General features: G+C 42.9%; 1 protein-coding gene across 2 annotated transcripts in view; it reads left to right on the forward strand.

The window, feature by feature from the left end:
• Window positions 1–5118: 5118 nt before the first annotated feature.
• The window catches only part of KCNJ6 (potassium inwardly rectifying channel subfamily J member 6), a 321643-nt gene continuing 304124 nt past the window's right edge, over window positions 5119–22637 (forward strand). For both annotated transcript variants that reach the window (XM_055279700.2, XM_055279701.2), the window contains exon 1: window positions 5119–6447. The gene's annotated coding sequence lies outside the window, so the exon portion shown is untranslated. The remainder of the gene's footprint in view (window positions 6448–22637) is intronic.

Here is a 22637-nt window from a genome sequence, read left to right on the forward strand (position 1 = left end):
CACATAGAATATCTTTCAATGCTTTAGCTCAGCAAATCTTCTTGCTCTGAGGTATAAAACCCAGGGCAGGGTGCTTTCCGGGGCCCCTCAGTTGCAGCGTGAAGTGGAGCACATCCAGATGAGATTTCACCCACCCGGGGCAGCTTTCCTGAGTCTTGGGAAGTCAGCTCACCCTGGTCCTAGGCTTCTCTTGTCCCTTGCTGCCTGTCTGCAGGTAATAAACCTACTTCATGTAACTTGTTGTGTGTATGAGTATTCTACCTCGCCAGACTCAGACAAGTAGTAAAATTGCCACCCAAGATGGGCTGAAGTGGTAACCAATGCACAATGAAGCTGCTTCACAGTTGCGGTATGTAGTAGTCATAATAATCCTATGCTGTAGGTAATGTTATCCCCACTTGTGGTGGGCAATGAGATATGCCCTCCAGATCCCCCTTCCAGTAAGGGCTTATTGACCTAGCTGCTAGAAGGCTGCTGTAGACTGCATTTTGCTGTCAGGTGCAAAGAGCTGCCTGGCCCAAAGTCATGCCCTTGCCCAACTGATGGACATCCAGTGACTGAGCTGGTGGAGGCCATTTGGAACCAAATCAGGACAACTCTAATGGGCCATTTTAGCTCAGAGCTCCCAGTGAGATCAGCCAAGGCAAGGGTCCTGTGCCCAGTCCTACTTCATTTCTATCCCTTCCATAGGTGTTGATCACGCAAACATTACATCCTTTAGAAACGTCCCTAATAAACATTAAGCACACAAAACTTCATCTCAGAGTCTGCTTCCCAAAGAACACTATCTACAACACCATTTTTCAGATAAAATGATAAAGCAGAAAATTCTTGCCTTAACTCATCACTTGGCATGGGTGCTGGGGGCTGAGACTGCCTAAGTATTTGCATCTGGCTTAAGATCACCAAGGATGACCTGGAATTTGGAACTGGACTCTGAACTGTATTTCTAAGAGGGAAAGTAGGTAACGTCCTAGCAGGAGAACTATGTAAGCTTGGGAATGCGGGGCAGTAGCTTCACTTCTGCTGAAAGCAGACAAGATCCAGTAGGTTAATAATTGCTTGTTGTCCAGGGTGGCTATAGGAGTTGACTCACAGAGAGTTGCAATAGCACACAAAAGAAGGAACTTTATCTCATTCTCTCCACCTCATATCCTCATTCCTTAAGAATTTCAGTAGAAAATAATCTAGGCATTTTAGCAAATGAATGAGAAAGAGCAACGTACCAATTTAATTCACTTATTTTGGCCTTGAATGTTTTTGTTGTGCAGATGTCATGCTAATTAGAATTAATTCCAGTAAGAGGTAAAGGAAGATTAACTAGGTTTCATTTATGTGATTTTTGTAATTGTCACCTCCCCTGGTCTTTTGAAATATTATATTCAAAGCCATTATAATTTTCTAAATTGCATTTTAATACATTTTTGGGGAGAAGACTATGATTAAAAAGGATATACCTGCTAAACAATGAACTAATAAAACATCATATAAGAAAGAATCTATCAAATAGTCTTCTGACTGCACTTATTTATCAAGCCATGAAATTAAAATAAAAATATATGATTTCAGGACATTCATAAGTATTCATGACTTAAGATTAGTAGAAATGGTGAATGTTGTTTTAAAGTGTTAGCATCGGCAAGCCTGTGTGGTCTGCAGGATCCTCAATTCTTGCCTTCTCAGAAGAAAGAATTCAACTGAGGGGCATAAGGCAGAGTGAGAAACCGAGGCAAGTTTTAGAGCAGGAGTGAAAGTGTATTAAAAAGTTTTAGAGCAGGACCAAAAGGAAGTAAAGTACACTTGGAAGAAGGCCAAGTAGGCGACTTGCGAGACCAAGTGCACTGTTTGACCTTTGACTTGGGGTTTTGTGCGTTGGCATACTGCCCGGGTGTTGTGTGCTTTCTACCCTGATTCTTCTCTGGGGGCGGGCTGCTTGCATGTGCCATGGCCTGCCAGCACTTGAGAGAGGCCACATGTGCAGTGTTTACTGGAGTTGTATGCATGCTCACTTGAGGCGTTCTTCCCTTACCAGCCAAGTGTTCCTAGAAGAAGGTTAGATAACAGTTAAACTGTGCCATTTTGCCTTAGTCCACATGCTTGAGCCCACTCACCTAAGTCCTGAGATGTCATTGGGAAGCTGCTGATCACCAGTTTCAGGTGTTTCTGTCTATTGGGAGACCACTTTTTCTGGTGCCAGCTGTGACCAATTATTATTGTAGACGGACAGTTTAACAACTGCCTGACCATCACCTGATGGTCTCCTGGCCTGCCTGGTGGGGAAGGCCCTCTTCTGCCCTGCTCATGTCTGACTAGCTACCTACTGTAGCAAAAATAAGGAAAACGCGTAGGAGATAAAAGTGTATCAAGGGAAAAGGGCATAACTCAATAATTGTTCTAAATTATCCTAAAGTTCTAAAGACCAGCCCCAAAATGCCTCAGAGCTGAAACCCCTCTGAAACCCCATCCTTAGCAAAAATTCTTAACTTTTTACACCTAGAAATATTTCTTAAGAATTAAGATGTATTTTTTAATACATCTCCAAATTTATAATCAAAGAAATACCAACAGCTGTTTACAGATATTCCCTAAATAAGAGACATGAGTGAAATCCATTTGAAGTGGCTACTGCTGTCTGTGGTATATACCCTGGGGTTCATTGTCATGCACTGAGAAAGAAGTCAGCACACAGACACAGGTGGGTGGGTTAAGGAGCAGAAAGTGTAATAGAAGAAAGGAGAGAGGAGGGGCGAGCAGCTCCTTACGAGCAAGAGACATGTGGAAAAGGGAGAAAGTAGAGGACCGCAGCAGATTTTATAGGCAGGCTGGAGAAGGCGGTGTCTGATTTACAGAGGGCTCACAGATTGGTTCACTCAGGTATGATGTCTACATAGTGTGCCGGGAAGGCTAGTTGCCCCACCCTAATCTTCTTAAGCAAATAGACTTTCCAGTTGATTGGCACCATCTTGTCTGCTCGTTTACAGTACACGTGGCTAACAGAGAAGGGAAGATGGGACCGCCATTTAACATCTTTAATCCTTAGTTCCCGCCCGCATTCACCTGTGCAAGCTCCCAGCTTGCAGGCTGCTCTGTTAGAAAATTATTTGGGGCTGATTTTCATTAGAAAGAAAAGCCTTACGTAGGACTCCCATACCCTTACTATCTGCCTAAGTAATTGCTTCTTAACTCCTATATCACATTCAGTACACTGGAAGTAGAAATGTAAAATAGAATAATTTTAACACTTATCTCTTGATACCCTTTAAGATGTCCTTTTATAGACAAAATAAATTTTTTTAAATTTATATTCCCATCTCTGCATTTTAAATATGTTGTTTATCTGTGGTAGGGCTTTTGTGGAGAAAGCAGGCAGGGGAGTGAAACTGAAAAAGAACTAGGTCTCTTAACAGTTAGGCCCACAACAGCTAAGGTCTTAAATCTAAAACAAGTACTGGCCCAAGGGTGGAGACTAAAAACCCCCAACCATCTTAGTTCTGGTGTCAGCCTGTCTAAGGCAAGGCCAGATATACACATGGCCCAAGAAGATAGAATGGTTTATAAATTGCCGCAATCAATGACGGAGAAAAAACAGATTACCCAGAACAAATGACACCCCGTCAAGATAATTCAGTTTGTTAATTTTACTAGCTATTAAGTCTCCATTACAGCTTTATATGTGGGAGACAAACCAGTCTCATCTGTATGACATAATCAATCAATTATAAAAGTCACTATGTGAGATTTGGAGCACTGATTTACCCTGAAAGATCTTCTCCCCCAGGTCTTGCCTTCACCTGAAATCATAAAATAGATATATAAGTGAGATTTCGGACAAGCTAAACACAATGTCGTTTGAGAGACCGAGCTCTCAGGAGCTCAGAGGAGCTACAATTTGCAGCTCTGAAGCACAGCTCGACTGACTTTCAGATGTGGCTGCAGTCTCTTAGTTACACCCATGCAGATCACTTTATCTGAACTCTACGGAATAAATGGATGAATTCAGTTAAGCCAATTGCTCTTGTCTCTGGCGTTAATCAAATCCCAGGCTGTGCTAATGGGATCCATCTCATTCATCACATGCTCTTATGCCATTCACATCACCCCGGCAGCTGTTTCAAGTAGAGGAGTTTTTGAAGTATTTGAAGGAGACAAATAGGTTACTTCCAACTCTTGACTTTCTTATTTAGTCTAGTATCTTGTAAGAAAGATACTTTGTGAAATCATTCTACTAGTAAAAGTATATATCATCAAAATTAGCAGGCATACCCATAGCAGCTTCACAGATTAAACAGAATGCCCTTTACACAACTATGGTCAACATGGGTTATTCTTTTAATGTTCTAAGGCTGTGTCCACCGAAATCCTGCATCTTGCATTTGTATTCCTGGTCTGTCAGGGATTGTTTGGTTCAGTTGTTCTTTGTTTATTTCTAACACTATCACTAGATCCAGCAGGCATTGTGGAGCACGTATTACACATACTACACATATTACACATACTCATATCTTCTGTATATGGGATATATGACTCAGAAGTAATAGCAAGTCAGATTACAACCTCTTAGGGAAAATCAACAGCAAATACAGGCTCACAGGCTGTGTGTACGGTTGACTTGTACATGACTTTGGATTCAAATTGACACAAACACCTCTCCATATAACAGTCATTTTTAGAGGGCAGACAGCATTCTTGAGGGGACCTGAATTGCTAGGTAATTAAAATGTATGTATGTAGAATAAAATAATCTTGGAAATAAGAGGTTTCCGTAAGCCTTCTCTCTAAAATAAGGTCACCTTCTTTGAGGTAGAGATTCTGTGCCTTGTGGAAGGAAAGCCACTTCATAAAGCAGCACAAGAATAGCCAGTTATTGAAAGGGCCATTATAAAATTACTAGCCAATGGTATTCGCTGCTCTTACAATTTGTCAATCCATTCATCCCTAGGAAAAAGACAGCATAAAAGAGAGTTCTGTTCATAGGTAGAAGCAATTTATGGGAAGGCTTTGGAAATGCAGAACCATTGTTTTTGATGATCATAAGAAAAAGAGGGGGTGCAAGAGGGGAGCACTATGAGGGGCCCCTGGAATAACAGCACGAAGCAAGTTAGATTCAGAGTGGAGTAGACCTTTGTCTAAGGGTCTTATCCTGACAAATTCAACTTTGAAGGCAGCCTGGGTCATTCTTGGAAAAGGCCATTCTTTGTCTCCAGTGACCCCAGAGACACCATATAGGGGTGGGGTGATGATGCAGCAGCCGGGACCAGGTCCCAGTTGCAGTGGACAGGACAGAAGGGACTGAATGGGGCAGCAGGCTGGGGTGCCACCAGGTACAAGCAAAGCCCAGGGATACGGCCCCTCCCCTCCGTCCCGGCGGCTCGCTGCGCCCCCTCTGGGCCGTGCAAGCTCCGGCTCCCGCGCTGGGGCTGCCTCTCACCGATTTCGGCCCGGTGGGAGGCAGTGCCCAGAGCCTCTTTTTCCTTATCTCACAAAACCCTAAAAGCCGAACCCCTACAACCAGCAGACAAAACTGCTCCCCGAGCTTCGGCTCTTTCCTGCTTTCCAGGCGTTTCTCCGGGAATAACTTACTTAGTGGCACGGGGAGAAAGGTGGGGACTGGGGGGTCGGGGACCGAAACCCAAAAGATTCCCCCAGCACGGAGCACCCACGTTTCCAGTGTCGTGCTGGAGTGGCGGGGGATGCACGTTGGTTTGTGCCCAGCCCGCCCCCACCAAGCTCGGTCCTCGGCGCGCTGACACGCTGGCATGGGCGGCGGGGTGGGCGTCTCTGGGTCTGTGGCTCTGTCCTGCTCGCCCCCGCCCCTTCCTCCCGGACCGCGCCGGCGCTGTGCGGCCTTTTCCCCAGCACGCGGCGCTGCGCTCGCTTTTATCTCGGAGCCGCGTCGCTTCGTGCGCTGCCAGCGGGGCTCAGCCAGTCGGCTGGAATTGAGTAGCATTCATTGAATCTGCGGATTTCATGACGTCTCTCTGCGTGGTCCACCACTTTTCTCCTAACCGGGGATTTTTTTTTTCTTCTGCCACTCTTATCTTTCCCCACTTCATTCCACCCAGTCTCCCTCCCCCGTCCCTGCCCAAACGCGCGCCCCTCCGCCCCTCCTTTGACCCCAGCGCCCAGCCCTGCTCTCCGCGCTCGGCCAGAGGGAGCCAGTCCGGAGACGGCCGCACCTGGCTGGAGAGGCTGGGCGGGCGGAGGGGTGGAGACCCGCGGGCGCCCGGAAGCCGGACCTGGAGCCGGAGCAGCCGCGAGCAGAATGGAGTCTCCTAACAGCCTCTCGGGGCTGATGTGAAATTTGACCATCTGATTCCAGTTTTTTTCTTTGCCTTTTCTTTTTTGCATTTCCTTCCCTCGCCATCCGTCGTGTAGTGAATTGTTCAGTCTTGCTCCGTTTCAAGAGAGGAGATCATGATTGAGTGAAGCCACCCCGTCCGCAGCCAGGTAAGCGGTGCGCTGAGCTGCTCGCAGGCGAGGAGCTGGCGTCCACCTGGGCGAGGCGTTCCGTGCTCTCGGGTCCCCGCGTCCCCTTCCCCAGCTCCGCCGTCGCCGCAGGCATCTCCACTCTCATGAGAAACATTGTGCCCAAGTCAGCCGAAAGGCGAGGGAGAAGCCGGTTACATAACAGAAGGGGAATCTGTTTCATACGGTTTTCATTAGCGACTGAAACTCGCACGGGGGGCGGGGGGAGGAGGGGTCTGCATCCCTGGGCTCGCAGAAACCCAGTCAGTTATTGCAGTCATCATTTCAACATCAGCTGGCAAAGACGAAATGCACTGATTAACTGGCAGGTGCGGCTTGTGGTGTAGTCATTTACAGTTGGGGAAAGCCCATTGTCTTTGTGGAAGGCAGTCTTCTTGATCTGCTTTGCATGGAGAGGAGAGGAGAGGAGAGGAGACAACACGAGAGGGAGGAAAAGTGAGGGTTGGGGAGAAACATGCGGAGAATGGGAAACAGAATACTGTAACTCCTAACTGTTCTCTATCCGTAAAACCGAAGATGTGCTATCATGACTAAAAACAGTGAATAGGAAGATCTCCCTAGAAGTAAACTGAATTATTTTGTAATTGGAAGGGAAGAAAAAACGCTTTAGATAAAATGAGATGTGTGTGGCATTTAGAGGACTGGGTGGCTGTGGATATTTGCTTCCCTGTGGATATATATTCATTTTCATCAAAACATTAAGCTTGGATTAGTTTTTAAGTGAAATAACATCAGTATTCCCAAAACCCAATAAAAGCCCAGTGGATCCACAGGTACATCTGTTGTAGTAGGTGCAGTATGGAGAGATTGTCAGAGGAAAAATATATCTTAATAGAAACAGCCACAGAGATAGGGTGAGGTTAGTGGAGAAACAAAATACCAGAATTTTCCGAAGAATTCCGCCTCCAACCCCCCAAAAAAAGGAAGAGAAAAAAACCCACAACTCCAGTGTTTGGGAGTTGGAGATGTATTATATGTTTAGAATGTTTCTCAACTGCTGTTATCTAAAGTCTGTCGGTCCCGGGGAGCCCCACGGTACAGGGGGCAATGCCACATCCTGCTAGCCCTGTTCCCTGCCTGCCTTTCTTTTGCTGAAAAAAATGGAAAAGGGTGATGCCCAGGAACTGCTTAGGGAGAAAAAAGGGCTTGCTACAGTCAGGGCTGAGCTAACTGAGCTTCGCCCATTTTGCCTGGAGAAAGAAAAAGAGCTCGAGTCTCCATGGCGACCCAGGTGGGAGGGGAGACCGCAGCTCCAGTTACAGGGGAAAAAAATTGGACAAAACTTTCCCTGCTCCAGGCAAAGGAATAAGCCAGCCGCGTGCCCTGTGGCGGATCCCAGGGCATCGGTTGTGCCCAACTCCCTGACGGCGACGCTCGAGAGGGCGCCCAGAGCTGGCCGGGTGCCCCTCAAACCTCCCGAAAGTTGCCTGGGGGCCGCCGAGGTGGTGATTCCCCAGCAGGTTCCGGATTCAGCACCAAGGCCAGAGCCCAGGCGCCGAGGGGCAGCCTCACCGGTCTGCAGCCCCCAGCGAGCCGTACCCACTCCTTTGGTCGCTGGAGGTCAATCACTTTCTATAAATAAATGAGTCTTTGGCTCGTGCTGAATCTGGATATCAAATTACCCACGGAATTACATGAGGCAAAGAAGCTTGCGAATCATCCATTTTATGCATGGCGGTGCATCAGAGGACCTATTCAGAATCAAGAACACTGGGACAGGGAAAGACCTGAGCTGAACTGAGAATGGAGACAGGATTCCGTCCTCAGGGGGAGAAAAAGGACGCGTGCGCGCACAGACACACACAGACACACACAGACACACACACACACACACACACACCGATCCGCCTCTGACGAGGGTTGCTAGTTTCAGCTGAGTCCCTTTGGCTTTCAAAAGCATACATCCCTTGCCCTCTCACGCTCTTCTCTTTAACTTTTTGTTGGGCATAGATGGCAGAAGGGAGCTGTGGAAGCACCCTGGTCAGCGGGAGGCCAGCCAACCAAGTTTGTTCTTTGTTTTTCTTTCTTTTTTTTTTTTTTTAGACGGAGTCTCGCTCTGTCACCCAGGCTAGAGTGCAGTGAGTGGCTCGATCTCGGCTCACTGCAACCTCTGCCTCCTGGTTTCAAGCGATTCTCCTACCTCAGCCTCCTGAGTAGCTGGGATTACAGGCGTGTACCACCATGCCTGGCTAATTTTTGTATTTTTAGTAGAGATGGGGTTTCACCATGTTGGTCAGGCTGGTCTCAAACTCCTGACCCTGTGATCTGCCTGCCTCAGCCTCCCAAAGTGCTGGGATTACAGGCGTAAGCCACCGTATCTGGCCCAACCAAGTTCTTTCTAAGGGTCCTAGGACTCAAGAGGGTGGAGATATAGTTTCCTCTCAGTCTAGATCTGGAAGGAATCAAAACAACACTGGTGAGCTCCCGAAAAGGAGAGAGTTTGTTAGCAAGATGAGAGCCAGTGATCACATCTTCAAGCCTGCGTGTGAGCAAGGTGGCTACATTTCCTAGGTTGCAGGCATAGGAAACCGAGAGGAGTCACTTCTCTTAATACAAACAAGGAAGAAACTGCAGGAGGGGAGGATTTATTACCATTCAAGTTCCATTTCAACATTCATACAGGGAAAACAGGTAAGTCCATCAAGCCCTTCTGCTCTCACTTTACCAGAAGCTGGCCTTTGCACTGCTCTCATCCTTGGTCGTAGGTCCCCCCACCACCACCACTGTCACTGATATGAAGAGGAAAAATAATACAGGAAGGTGACAGTCATATTTGAAATAGAATGCCTGTAAGAGTGCCGTCCAGGTCTTACAAGGTACAGTTTGAATTGCAGAGCCCAGTCAAGGTTTGGCAACTGGTTGGAAATGTTGATAAAGCTTCAACAATATCCCTGGCTGCTTTCCTGTTTTGTGGATGCACTTGGGCATGAGGTCTTGAGCTGGTTCTAATTTGTTATTTTTAATGGTAAACAAGAGATGATCCTGGTTTTCCTTGCTGGGCTTTCCAAGTGTGACATGTTGTTTCTAAAGATATTGCATGTTGAGCACTCAGGATGTGGTAAAAGCAGCGTGTTTATACCTTCTAGTCTTTTCAAATGATTGCTAGTGAAGACAGAGCAATCTATTTCAAACCTAAACAAAAGGATGAGTTATGACACTATTTCTTACATTTCAGTTCCTGATAGGTATTGACAAGTTTATCCATAATTTAGTTTATGAAAGGGTTGCTACCTAAAGTAGACAGAAGAAGTGATGCATGGGGTATTAAACAAGGCAGCTGTTCCTTGGCTTTGTTCCATCTGATATTATCAGCAGAAGGGAAGTAGACATTCATTATGAGGATGAAGCTATACAAGAATATAGACTGTTAGATAAACAAAGTAATGTATTTCTGAGTTCTGAAGTTCAATTTCTCTAATAAAAAGGGGGGTGGTGTCAATAATCTAGGTATATGAAATTGTTCAGTCAATAATCTTTACTTCTGGTAGTTTCCATGCTCACATATTCAGTGCTTATTCACCGAACTATGACTTGCTTTCTTCCTAGGTGGCTAATTGATTAACAAAGTGTCACTATGCCCTTTTCAGTCAATAGGATACTCCAAAATAATTGGTTTACTCATTTCAAGTAAGATTTGTTAAGGAGAGCAACTTGTGAAAATTCGCCCCCATTCACTTGGTTCCATTTTGCTATTTAAAAAAAATCATTTTGATACCTCTTCTAGGTGTTGCCTAAACAATAGTTACCTCATCTAGATATTGCCTAAACATTAGTATGTTTTCCTTTGTGTGAGACAGGTCTTTATTTAATACATAGGACTTACATGAACTATTTCCCTTGAGAATATAGAAGGGCTTTTAATTCAGTCTCATATTCCTCCCTATCATCTCAGTCTACCTCTACTTTATAGGGAAAAAAATTAGAATAGTTATTTAAGAAGTTATAGAAAAAATTCACTGGAAATTAAAAATAAAATACCCTTATGGAATCTTAACCCCATTCACTGATTTTCACAGGTAGAAAATGTTGCTGTCCTCAAGGGTTTAATGTTGACCATGTAAACCTGAATGAAAACAAGATACATGCTCTTTATGGAAAGGCAGGCAGATAAGGTGAAGCTCTTCTCTTTTTCACCAATTCTTCCTTTATCAAATGATATGTAAGTAATATGGACATGGAAATGGACCAGAGATAGGCAGAGTAGGAGGAAGGAAGCAGGTGAGGGGAAAAGGCAGTTACTTGTTGCTACCAGCTTTAAAGTGACAATACTTTTCAAAGTAAGGTTGGTTTTTCTAAGTTCATTGTATTAGAACTTTAAGTTTGGTGGAATTAAGATGTTTAAATTCAGTGAATTTGGATTTATAGCTTATTGAGATGGCACTTATTGTTTCTTCATTTTATCTTCAATAATTGGCATTTAAGTACCAAAAGAGAATTGATTCACTCTGGAGTTTTACAAAATTATTAACTTTGGTAATACCAGTAAGGGGGAAATTGGCAGTTAAGTTGAAAAATCATCAAAACACTTTTGTTGAGTTAGAGTTTTCTTTTTAATTGTAGTGAAAGTATTTGGAGAGATAGAAAAATAAAATGTAGCTGTTTAGGATAAAAATACCTTTTAAAGTGCATTTTAAATATTTCTGGAAATAATTAGGCTCCAATAAAAAGAGATAATCACAATTGCAGTTAGTGCTCTAATGGTATTCTGAATTTCCTCTGGCAAAGTACTAGAATATACATATACTTGCTGTCATTTTAATAACATTAAATAATAGTGAAATTATTTTTCTCAAAGAGCAGTCTCATCATTAAAAGAATAGTCTGTATTCTCTCTAAACTGTAGCTTTGATCTAATCACACCTGCTAATCAATTGTAAATATTCATTTATTTATTTGTTACTAAATTGAATCATTGTTTAAACAAAACCTCAGAGAATGATTTTGTGCAGTGTGCAATGTTCGAATGGTCATTCAGATCTGATTTTATCTGGAATGCAGTAAGGCCATCAATCCATTTTCCCAATTACAACGTGTAAAGTTAACCCTAAATTTTAACCAAGTGACTAATTTATGTCTATACAAATGTATCCAAGTCAGATTAAACCCATTATCTCCTTGAGTCCCATGTTTCTCATTTTTTCTGTATGGCTGTGCTTAGGACTAGGAATCATACAGTACTGGTGATTCTTTTAGCAAATAGATTTTGGCTAACATGTATCACCGGTCTTATTCCCAGTCACAGAGATGTGGTTTCCGACATGAAATCCTTACAAAAGGAACCAGAAAGTGCATCTGTGGCTAAAAAGATCCATGTCCTTGCCAACAACTGTTCTGTGGGACTAAATCTGAAGGTATTATATGCAATGTGAGAGACGTATCTATAAATTAAGTTTAAATCCTGTGGCAGTTTCCTCTTTAAACTTACAGACATCTACTTTTTTCTTATCCAGGATGAGAATTGATTTTTTTAACGATGCTTTAAATTTCTCTTGTATCATCTAGCATGAACTTGTGCAAGTTTGACAATGTGCTTGGTAGGCGGTGTTGCTCCGTAATTAAGAGCACAGGCTCTGGTGTTTCTCACTAACTGAATCTGCATCAAGGTCTAGGTGTATCTGTCCGTTTTTGCTAAGTTTGGTGCAGTAACAGCAACCCCAGCATCTCAATGGCTTACAAAACAAAGGTGTATTATTCTCTGGAGCGCTATGCCTCTGTTGGTCAGCTGTGGCTCTGCCTCCTGTGTCTTCTTCATTCTGGAATTCAAGATCAAGAATCGGTCTGGTCTAGAACACTCTATCCCAGTATCAGAGGAAAAGGAGACTCCCAAGTTAAGCAATGGCCCTTAACATTCCTGCTCAGATATGGCATAAGTTATCCACTCACATTCCATTGACCAGACAATTCACATGTCACACCAGTGTCAATGATCAATGGGAAGGAGATGTATATTTCTCCCACAGTGAAGCACTGCAAGCCGTGCAGCAACAGGTAGAGACATCTAATCTTTCAGGGAGGGAAGAGAATAATTGGAGGCAATAATATAACCCACTGTGCTAACTGTGAGACCTTAATCAACTTTATGCCTTGCTTTCCCTATCATGAAATAATAACAAGAGTAATAATAAGAACATATACGGCTCACGCCTGTAATCCCAGCACTTTGGGAGGCCGAAGCGGGCGGATCACGAGGTCAGGAGATCGAGACCATCCTGGCTAACACAGTGAAACCCCTGTCTCTACTAAAAATACAAAAAAATAGCCGGGCAAGGTGGGCGCCTGTAGTCCCAGCTACTTGGGAAGCTGAGGCAGGAGAATGGCGTGAACCCCTGGGGGCGGAGCCTGCAGTGAGCCGAGATCGCACCACTGCACTCCAGCCTGGGCCACAGCGAGACTCTGTCTCAAAAAAAAAAAAAAAGAACATATACCTCAGAGATGTTATGAGGATTCATGTGATAATGTAAGTAAAGTTCTTAGCACAGGCCAGGAGTGGTGGCTTACGCCTATAATCCCAGCACTTTAGGAGGCCAAGGCGGGTGGATCACTTGAGGCCAGGAGATGACTTGAGACCAGCCTGGCCAAAGTGGCAAAACCCCATCTCTACTAAAAATACAAAAATCAGCCAGGTGTGGAGGCACATGCCTGTAGTCCCAGCTACTCAGGAGGCTGAGGCACAAGAATTGCTTGAACCCATGAGGCAGATGTTGCAGTGAGCTGGGATCACACCACTGCACTCCAGCCTGGGTGAGAGGGAGACTCTGTCTCCGAGAAAAAAAAGTTCTTTGTACAATGTCCAGCACAAAGTAGGCACTTTAAAAATAGCAGATGTTGTTATTCATTTATTGCAATGTGGCATTAATTTCAGTTCTTGATGAGCCCGTGTATACTATATTAATTAGAAAGTTCTTGAAACAGAAAATATCTTGATCTCACTAATTTAGCAAAATAGAAGATTTCTTTCATTCACATAAATCTAATTGGTTGATGCCATACAAGGACCCAGGCTGAGGGACACTTTGTCATCTTTAGCATATGGCTTCTAAGATCTCCTGAGTGTTGATATCCAACTAGTAGACAAGGAAAGAGGGAGAGTAGATGATTATGTAGAAGATTTTAATGATCCAGGCCTGGAAGTAATGTATATCACTCCTATTCATATTCTATGGTCATACCTAACTGCAAGAGTAGCTGCAAATTGTAGTTCAGCTCTATATCCAGGCGGAGGGGAAATTGGTAGGGTGAACACGCTGGAGTCTTTGGTATGCATGCCCAGTATAAATGTCTGGCAACAAAGAAATACAGCTAACGTGAATCAGGAATAGAGTAAGGCAGAGGAAATGATTTGTCCTAGTGGTGAAAAGATTCCTGGTAGAGATAATATTTCCTGGTGCCCTTGAATCATTCTTTAGTGGTGTATTTTTTTAAATAAATTAGTTGGGATATTTTGACTTTTGGAGTAGGTGTAGATGATTCTTAACAAAAGAGATGCAAATACATATTGTTTGATTTCTGTTAGCTGATCTGTTAAAGTAGACATAAAGGAGAAAAGCCAACTTCAGAACCCATGCTCAAAAGCAATGTTCTAATCTTGACAATTACACCCACATTGTGTCTAAGAATGCTGAAGAATTAGATGCTGTCTTCTAATATCTGGCACTTGCTGTTGACTAGCAATTTGCATTTTGTTTTAAATCACCTAAATGTCCATAGGTTAGACACATGCTGTAAGTTTAGGTTGAATTTATCTACTAATAGTCATTGTTTTCCTGAAAATAGACCATGTAATTTGTTAGTAGTGTTTGAGAACCTCTGCTTCCCTCAAGGAGAAAACTTGGAAACTAAGTTCCATACCTTTTCACTAGAAGCAAAAGAACAGCTTTAATGCCAAACTTAACAACGTAGAAAAGAGAAATGTCAGGGAGAAATATCTGAGAAGACTATGAGAGGAAGAACCAGAAGAAACAGAGTGGTGATCCTTAATACTTCTAGTTCTCTTACATCGTTTCCATTTCCCTAACTCAGATATCACAGCCACCAACATTCATGCAGGGGAAAACATTATCAAACTGAAACAGTAAATACCAGTAATGCATGTTAATCCTTCCATGGGGCAGTAACACTGGATTAGAAAACTCTTGACCTCTTCAAATATCTTGCCATTCCAAAGTAAATAATGTCTCACAGTGGAACTTCTGTTTAATGAAGAGAATGTTTTTGAGGACAAGATTTATTTCACTGCCACATTCAATCATTTCAATTTAAAAGGGATATAATCCAACAATCTATGTGCAGAAGGGAATAGGCAGGACAGTGTGTGAGTCCAAACCATGTAATATTAGAGTAGATGAAAGAATTAGGGGTGTTTTCCCTGGAGAATATGTGGGGGAGGAGGCATGATAGTTGTTTTCAGGCATCTTGATATTTGAAGATGAAGGAAGGATTATAATTGTTCTGTTGGGCTCTAAGGGATAAAAGTGGGACCCAGCAGTGGAAGCTACAAAGTGACATATTTTGGTTCAATATAAGAAAGCCTTTTCAGTAGTCAGAGCGGGGCAGAGGTAATGTGATCTGTCTTCTCTGCATTTACACAGCTCTGAATTCTTTGTCACTAGAAGCATAAAGAAGCTGAAAGCTAGGAACTGGGGTTGGAGTGTATGTATTTCAAAGTCTCTGCCAACACAGAGCACTTCTAATGGCTGTGAGAGAAGCGGTGCCCTTCAGGCTCAGTCAACAAATCAGACTGGACCTCACCACTCTATGGGGCCATTGCTTTATGACTTAGGGAGCCATCATTTCTCTATAAAAGAAATGAATCACATTTAACCAAAAATGACATCTCAGTCCCTACACGAACCTTGTGTCTATGAGAGCAGGTCTGGAATGCAGTAATCATATGACTAAGCAGCATCACATGGCTAAGAGGCAGGGTACAGGACTCACTGCTCATGGAAAAGCTTTACCCTTGCTTTTTTGTTGTCAACACACTACCTTCAGTCAAAAGACAGGGAATGAAATCTCTCTTTGGAGGCTTTTCCATCACCTTACAACCTTTTCAGAGCCAAGACTCCATGGCGAGTTAGGCAGAGCACACTTCAGATTTTTAGACATCTCTAACGTGCAAAATATAGTGCTACTAATATATAATTCCTACTCTCAAGAAATCTAGTTTCAATAATGGCAACAAAGGGGTAGATTCCTTCCTCTTCAGCTGTCTCCCGAGGTCTCACCAGTCAATACCCTAAACATATTTACCCTCTTAAATTTTCATTAGCCCTCCTGGGGTGGCTGGGCCCACAGCATTAAAGCATATAAAGAGAGGGCAGAAAGAGGACGGCAAATAAAGAACCTATGACATTATGTGTTGTCATTGGAAGAGAGGCCGAATTAGGTGGCCCTCTTTTTTAATCAGCACTCAAGGAGTGTTGGGCCCAAGCCCACACTCCACATGTCTCCCTGACTGGCCACAGTTGGGGGTCTCTGTGGACAAAAGGAGGCATCAGAGCTGATGAAAGTCAGCTGAGGTCAGTGGTTCCCATAGTGTGTCCCTGAACCAGCAGCAGCGTCACCAGGATGCTGGCTACAAATGCAAATTCTCAAGCTCACCCCCGATCTACTGGATCAGGAACCCTGAGGATGGGGCCAATCATCTGCCCATCCCCTCCAGGGATTCTGATGCACTCTAAAGGGTGGGAGCTACTGGCTTAGGTTTTCCTCAGATCTGCTTTAAGGAGGAACCCAGACACAATGCCCCTTCTCACAGCCTTCTTCCCACAATAAAGATCTCCAAGTCCAGGCTCGTGCAAGAGCCAGGTAGGGTCAGAATTAGAGATGGAATGCCAGAATGCCCACTGCAGAGGCAGGTTTAACCTGGACTCAATGTCTAGGGGGAAAATAAAGCAAAAACAAAAAGCTTTTGGTCCATCAGAAAAAATACTCATGATCACACTAAGTTGCAAAGATTATGAGCACAAAGCAAGGGCTTCTCTGTTATGCAGGTTATTTAAATAAACTGCTTAGTATTTTGGAATTATAGTTAATCCATCCTGAAGTTTATTTGTTCCTTTCAAAATTAATAGTCTCATTTATTATCCTTAAATAAAAGATGCTATCAGTGAATAAGAATGTTGTACTCTTGAGAAAAGCCGTATTAAGAAAATTGAATAGAGGGCTTATCACAGCAGACCTTCATGCAGTCAAGTGAGGAATGGTTATAACTATATAACATTTACTTTCATTCTAAACATCTCCTGACCACCTTCATATTGCCAGAAATTGGCGTTTCATAGCTATGTCCAGAATTGTCTTAGCTTCTTGGGTTAGTCAGTTGACAAATCTCTGCTAAGTACCTACTACCTAAAGAAGACAAGGGGACATAGGAAAAAAAATGCCCTGATTTCAGTTCCCAGAGGCCTTAAACTTAGAAAATGAGAGTATTGATGAAACAATAATGTACACAAAGAAGCATAGCATTACACAAGAGAATGATGCTAGACTTTAAGTGAGGGAGGAGAACATTAATAAGGGCTGGTATCTGCAGAAAGCATCCAGGGATGTGGGGAAATGTGAAGGAGTCTTGGAAGAACAGTAGAGTTGTGGTGCTTAGTAAGGTTTTCCCAGGAGAAAGGAGGGTTTTCCAATGAGGAACCCACCTATAGGCTGGTGCAAAAGTAATTGCAGTTTTGCCATTACATATATATAGGGTGTATTGGCAACGAGGATTGATCAGGCAGGGGTGTGGTCTACCACACCATGGAAATCAGAGTGCCACGCATCGGCTTGGTACATGAGCTCATAGCTCTTGGAGAAGTAACTGCTTTGATTGGGGGCAAGTGGGAGGAAATACAGGGATTTTAATCTGGCAGTCATGAGCATGACAGAGTTAAATATTGGGATTAGGACACACAGCTAGGACACTGATGAGAAGGCCAGAAGCCCTAAGCATGTGCGAAGCAGTAAATGAGTAATAGAAAAATGGACCCGCTTTAGCGTCATCAGTGGTGCTGAGAGCAGATAATCACTCATGAGCCAAGAGAGCAGGCTGATGATGGATTCCGCCCAAAGAAAGCTCTCACACCACACTGCATGGGCCAGAGGGAGCGCACGTGGCTGCAGTCCAGGCGCAGAGTGCTGAGGTTGTTCCAGTGAATAAATAGCGGTGCTGGGCAGAGAGCTAGGTGAGCCGCTGCAGCAGCCAGATAGGGCTGTGGTGTCTTGTCACTTTCATGTGCAAGGTTTTGGCTGGCAGAGTTTAAGAGCATGTTTTTGGGGATTTGCTGTGAATGGGAAACTTGTTAATCCTGAATATGATGGGACCATTTTATTTTGTGATCTGGAGCAGAGAGTAGACAAGACTCCTTTTTTTCTCCTGTGCCAAAACAATGTTGCTTGATGTTCATCTCCTAGTCATTCAGCCATATCTGTCAAACTACAAACCTTCTCTCTGCCCATGAAGTAAAACTCACTTATGCTTTGATAGAAGTCACTGGGAATTTAGCCTGGCTCCCAAGCAGCATGAATGGAGACCCCAGGAAAACAAGGAGTCTATAGTAAAAAAATAAAATGGGGTTTACGTGGAACTTAACCTTTATGGCACAGCCCACTACTTCAGTATAGTGATAAGTGTGGGTCAGTATAGAACTTCCAAGTAAGTGAAGATAATTTTTTTTCAAGACCCCAAAATGATACCAAAAAAAAAATGAACAAAAATACCTTGCTGTCAATGAACTTTATTTTTCAGGGAAATTGTTTATTTGGCTTGCACCACCGAGATAGTCTTCTCTATTCCTGTCGTGTGCATAAGTGGAGTTTATTTTAAGTTAGCAAGGCTGAGTCTTTTGTGAGATTCAGCTCTCATGGGAAGTACAAAGTGGTTATCTTGGCCACTGGGATAATAGCTAGAACATGGGATCCAGCATCAGAAGGTATATTTCACCTGAAAATCCTTGGGTTATAAATCACCCAAACAATACCAAAGTCATTCACAATAGCCCACGCACAAAAAGTGTGAAACCTGGACTTCAGAGCAGCTGATAGAAAGGATCACATTGTGGTTTCAGCAACACAAAAAACTGTTGTGGGATAGGAGAATTTAATTAAAACCCACCAGCCATTTTCAAATAAACCCCCAATATTTTCATTGCATTATTAAGGTTTTCTTAAAATGATCAGTTATTCAACAATATCTGGATGTTTTTTGGTTACTCTCAACCAGTATAAAGTAAATTGTCCTTTTATTACAAAATAGGTGTCAGGAGGCTGTTAGCACTAAAGACAGACCCTGGGTGTCCTGGTGAAAAATCATGACCTCATTTGACTACTTGAGTCCTTGCAATGTACAAGTATAGTTGTAGTTCATTTCTTTCTTCAGGTAAAGAATCTGGACTCAAGTTGCTTCTTCGTTTTGTTTTTGTTTTTTTTTTAATTTCCAGATGAACTGTTGATATTGCTAAAATAAGGCAAGACTTATACATGGAGAGTGATAAATAGAGTGAGGAGCCCTGTGTGTCTGTCCTGGCTTCTTCCCATGTCATTTCAGACACTGGTAATCTGATTGAGTCATCTATGCTTCATATTCCAACCACAAAACAGATCCAATCACTCTATCCCCTTAAAGCACCCCAAGATTCCATAAGATGGTCAAATGCATGATATATTAGTCCATTCTCATGCTGCTAACAAAGACATACCTGAGACTGGGTGATTTATAAAGGAAAGAGGTTTAGTGGACTCACAGTTCCATATGGGTGGGGAGGCCTCCCAATCATGGTGGAAGATGAAAGAAGAGCAAAGGCACGTCTTACATGGTGACAGGCAAGAGACGTTGTGCAGGGGAATGCCCCTTTATAAAACCATCAGATCTCATGAGACTTATTCACTACCATGAGACAGTAGGGGGAAACTACCCCCATGATTCAGTTACCTCCACCTGGCCCCACCCTTGACACATGGGGATTATTACAATTCAAGGTGAGATTTGGGTGGGGATACAGCCAAATCATATCATGAGAAAAGGCAAGAGGGATCTCACTGAGTTGGCAAAGAAAGAGAAAACACTGAGTAGGACCTTGAAGCTCTTAGCCCCTGAGACAGAATCACAGACAGCGTGGAGAGGAAGGGACAGTTGTTTCTAATAAAGAGAGAGGAAAAAAAAATGGGCTTAAGATATGTGCAAGCGGCCAGGCGCGGTGGCTCACGCTTGTAATCCCAGCACTTTGGGAGGCCGAGGCGGGCGGATCACAAGGTCAGGAGATCGAGACCACGGTGAAACCCCGTCTCTACTAAAAATACAAAAAATAGCCGGGCGTGGTGGCGGGCGCCTGTAGTCCCAGCTACTCGGAGAGGCTGAGGTAGGAGAATGGCGTGAACCCGGGAGGCGGAGCTTGCAGTGAGCCAAGATTGCGCCACTGCACTCCAGCCTGGGCGACAGAGCGAGACTCCGTCTCAAAAAAAAAAAAAAAAAAAAAAAAAGATATGTGCAAGAGGGACTTGCTGAAAACAGAGGTTCTGACACCCTGGGATTGTTTTAAAAGGAAGGAAGGGTAATTTATATGCTGTCATGTCAGAGAAATCAAAACAATAAACTAGATGGTATCTTGAGTTAGATGGCCATGTCATTGAATTTGAGATGTCAATTAAAAGTATATTTGAAAATGCCACCAAAATGCAAAGTCATGTTCTCAGGCTTGAGCTTTTATCTTCTCACCATGGGCACTGTCTGTGGGGTTTCTTCTGCAGCCACCCTGTGGGCCGGTGCCTTCCTGCACACTTTTCCTCTCTGCCAGATGCAAACTTCTTTGCCAACAATGGTCAGACTACACATTATTGCATCCCCTATGTGTCTCTTCAAGGAGTTTCATGGAAGGGCCATTCAATATATGATATTTGAATAATATTTCTATAATCCTTAAAGTGTACTGAGAACTACTAGAAACTATTAAAACTATTGAAAATAGTTGTCTTTGGAAAAATAATACAGAATCTATTATTCCATGTAGGCACATTGTAGCCATTTCTATGAATGCTGTGAGGACCCACGGTACAAGAAATAAAACACCAAAATACTGTTATGTAGGTCAGAGGGGAGATGTCACATGGGAAAGAGCTTTCTTCTTTTCTTAGTAACTTGTACTGGCAAAAACATCCATTCTAGATGTCACTCAGATGTGATATTTAAACGATGGAGGAGAAGGAATAAATTTGTGTTTCAGATGGGACAAGGGAAGTAACATTCACTTCTCTAAGCCATGTAAAAATTGAAGCACAGTCCAGGTCACTGATTTCTGGTCTTCCTGTATTGACATTATTCTTCTGGGTTGCTCTAAAGATCTTCAAAACCTGAGTCCTCATGCCCTTGGGCATAATCATATTTCCTTTCTAGGAGCCTGAGAGATTGGAGTTAACCTGGAGTCATGTGGTTCTATGGGATGAGCTTTGACAGACACTGAGCTCTATTAGATGAGTTATTTTACTTCTCTCTATATCAGGTTTTCTAGCTACAAAATTGGGATAATTAAAAAAAAACCAGTAAATTAGTAAGCTGGTTTTCCTGTCCCTTGCTTCTAAGAGGATATGAAAAACTGTAATAAACAATTTAATGATTTTATAATTTTTTAATGCCAAGCGTATGTGTTACTTCAGAAGGCAGATATGCTACTTACACTACTCTTGTAGGACTTTAAAGGAGAAATAAATAAGTTTAAGAATAGAATAATGACCTAGTTACATCCCAGGGCACCCACATCATCAAAGACTGAACTGTGTCCAGCACAGCACACTCACCAACATAGAGAAGGGAGCTCACTTTTAAGAAAGATTTTTAACAACTGAATTTGAAATCCCAACTTGAACTTCTGTTTATTCCTGGTTGAGTCAATTATCCAAATAATTCAAATTAAACTGGAACACTCCAGTCCTGAAGCATTCTCAATCATCAAAGTTTTACAGTAAAGTCAAGGTCAATGCTCTTATGATTACAGATGAGTTTGAACATGTCTGTAGATACATGTGTGGGAGTGGAGGAGCTCTCCACCTTTATCCATGTGGTTTCCATACACATGGCACTTTTCAGATTCACCCTGGGGAAATTTCACCAATAGAAATGCAGAGAAAGTTTATTTTGGGTGTGGCCTAACTTGTGGAAACCAACCTACTCTTTCTCTAAGACAACACTCACCTTTAAAGTAACTTCCCAATTTGAGCTCTTCCACTGTTTAAACATTTCTACAAAGCAAACAGTGTTTATTGCTAATTCAGAAAAGTAAACACATTTTAATGTCGATGAATTCTGTGCTCAAACAGCTTGACCAAAGACGATAAAATACTGTCAATTTATTTTACCTGAGCCTTTCTCATTTGTTTGTTGCACAAGTATGTTCAATGTAGAAAAATGTGAAAATTCAGATAAGCTAAATTTTTGAACAAAGGAAGGCAGGAAGGAGAGAAGGAAGGGGGAGGCAGAAGTGGGGGAGAAAATAGCACAGACCATAAATAGGAGGGTTTACTTATGTTTTATAACTAAAATTGGATCATCATATATTGTTGACTGATATTGTTATTTGATAATTCATCATCAACTTCTCTCCAAGTCGGGAATGAGGAGTGGTTTGCGGATTTCTTTGGGCTCATTGTCTTTTACTGTGGGTCTCACTCCCTGCTCTTCATGCACCTTGCTGATGGCCTCATGCTGTTCCTCTAACATGATGGATACTTGCTCCATATGTCCAGGCCTCCTAACTCACTCCTTCTGCTGCCTTGGATGTCCTTTCCCCAGATTTGCCTTTCTCCCATCAAATCCACCCAGAATTGCCCCTTCTCAGCAAGTGCCTTCATTCCCATCTCCTTTAAGTCTGTGCTGGCACCCATCCTTCACCTCTGCTGCCACCTCCTCCTTCCTTATTAAACTTCCTCCATAGAATGCGTTACCTTCTAACATGCCACGCAAATTACATATGGCTTTGTTTATTTTCTGTCTCCTGCAATAGAAGGCAAGCTCCTAGGGGTAGAGTTCTTTTGTTCATTTTGTTCACTGATGTTTCCCTAGTTGATGTCCTGCACATAGTAGGTACTCAATATGGTCAACTAAACATAGACTATCATTGTGGTGGCTGCATTGTAAGTGACTCTAAAACATACTTACTGTGGATTTATAGCATCCT

The sequence above is a fragment of the Symphalangus syndactylus genome, chromosome 5 (assembly GCF_028878055.3).
Source record: "Symphalangus syndactylus isolate Jambi chromosome 5, NHGRI_mSymSyn1-v2.1_pri, whole genome shotgun sequence".
NCBI lineage: Eukaryota > Metazoa > Chordata > Mammalia > Primates > Hylobatidae > Symphalangus > Symphalangus syndactylus.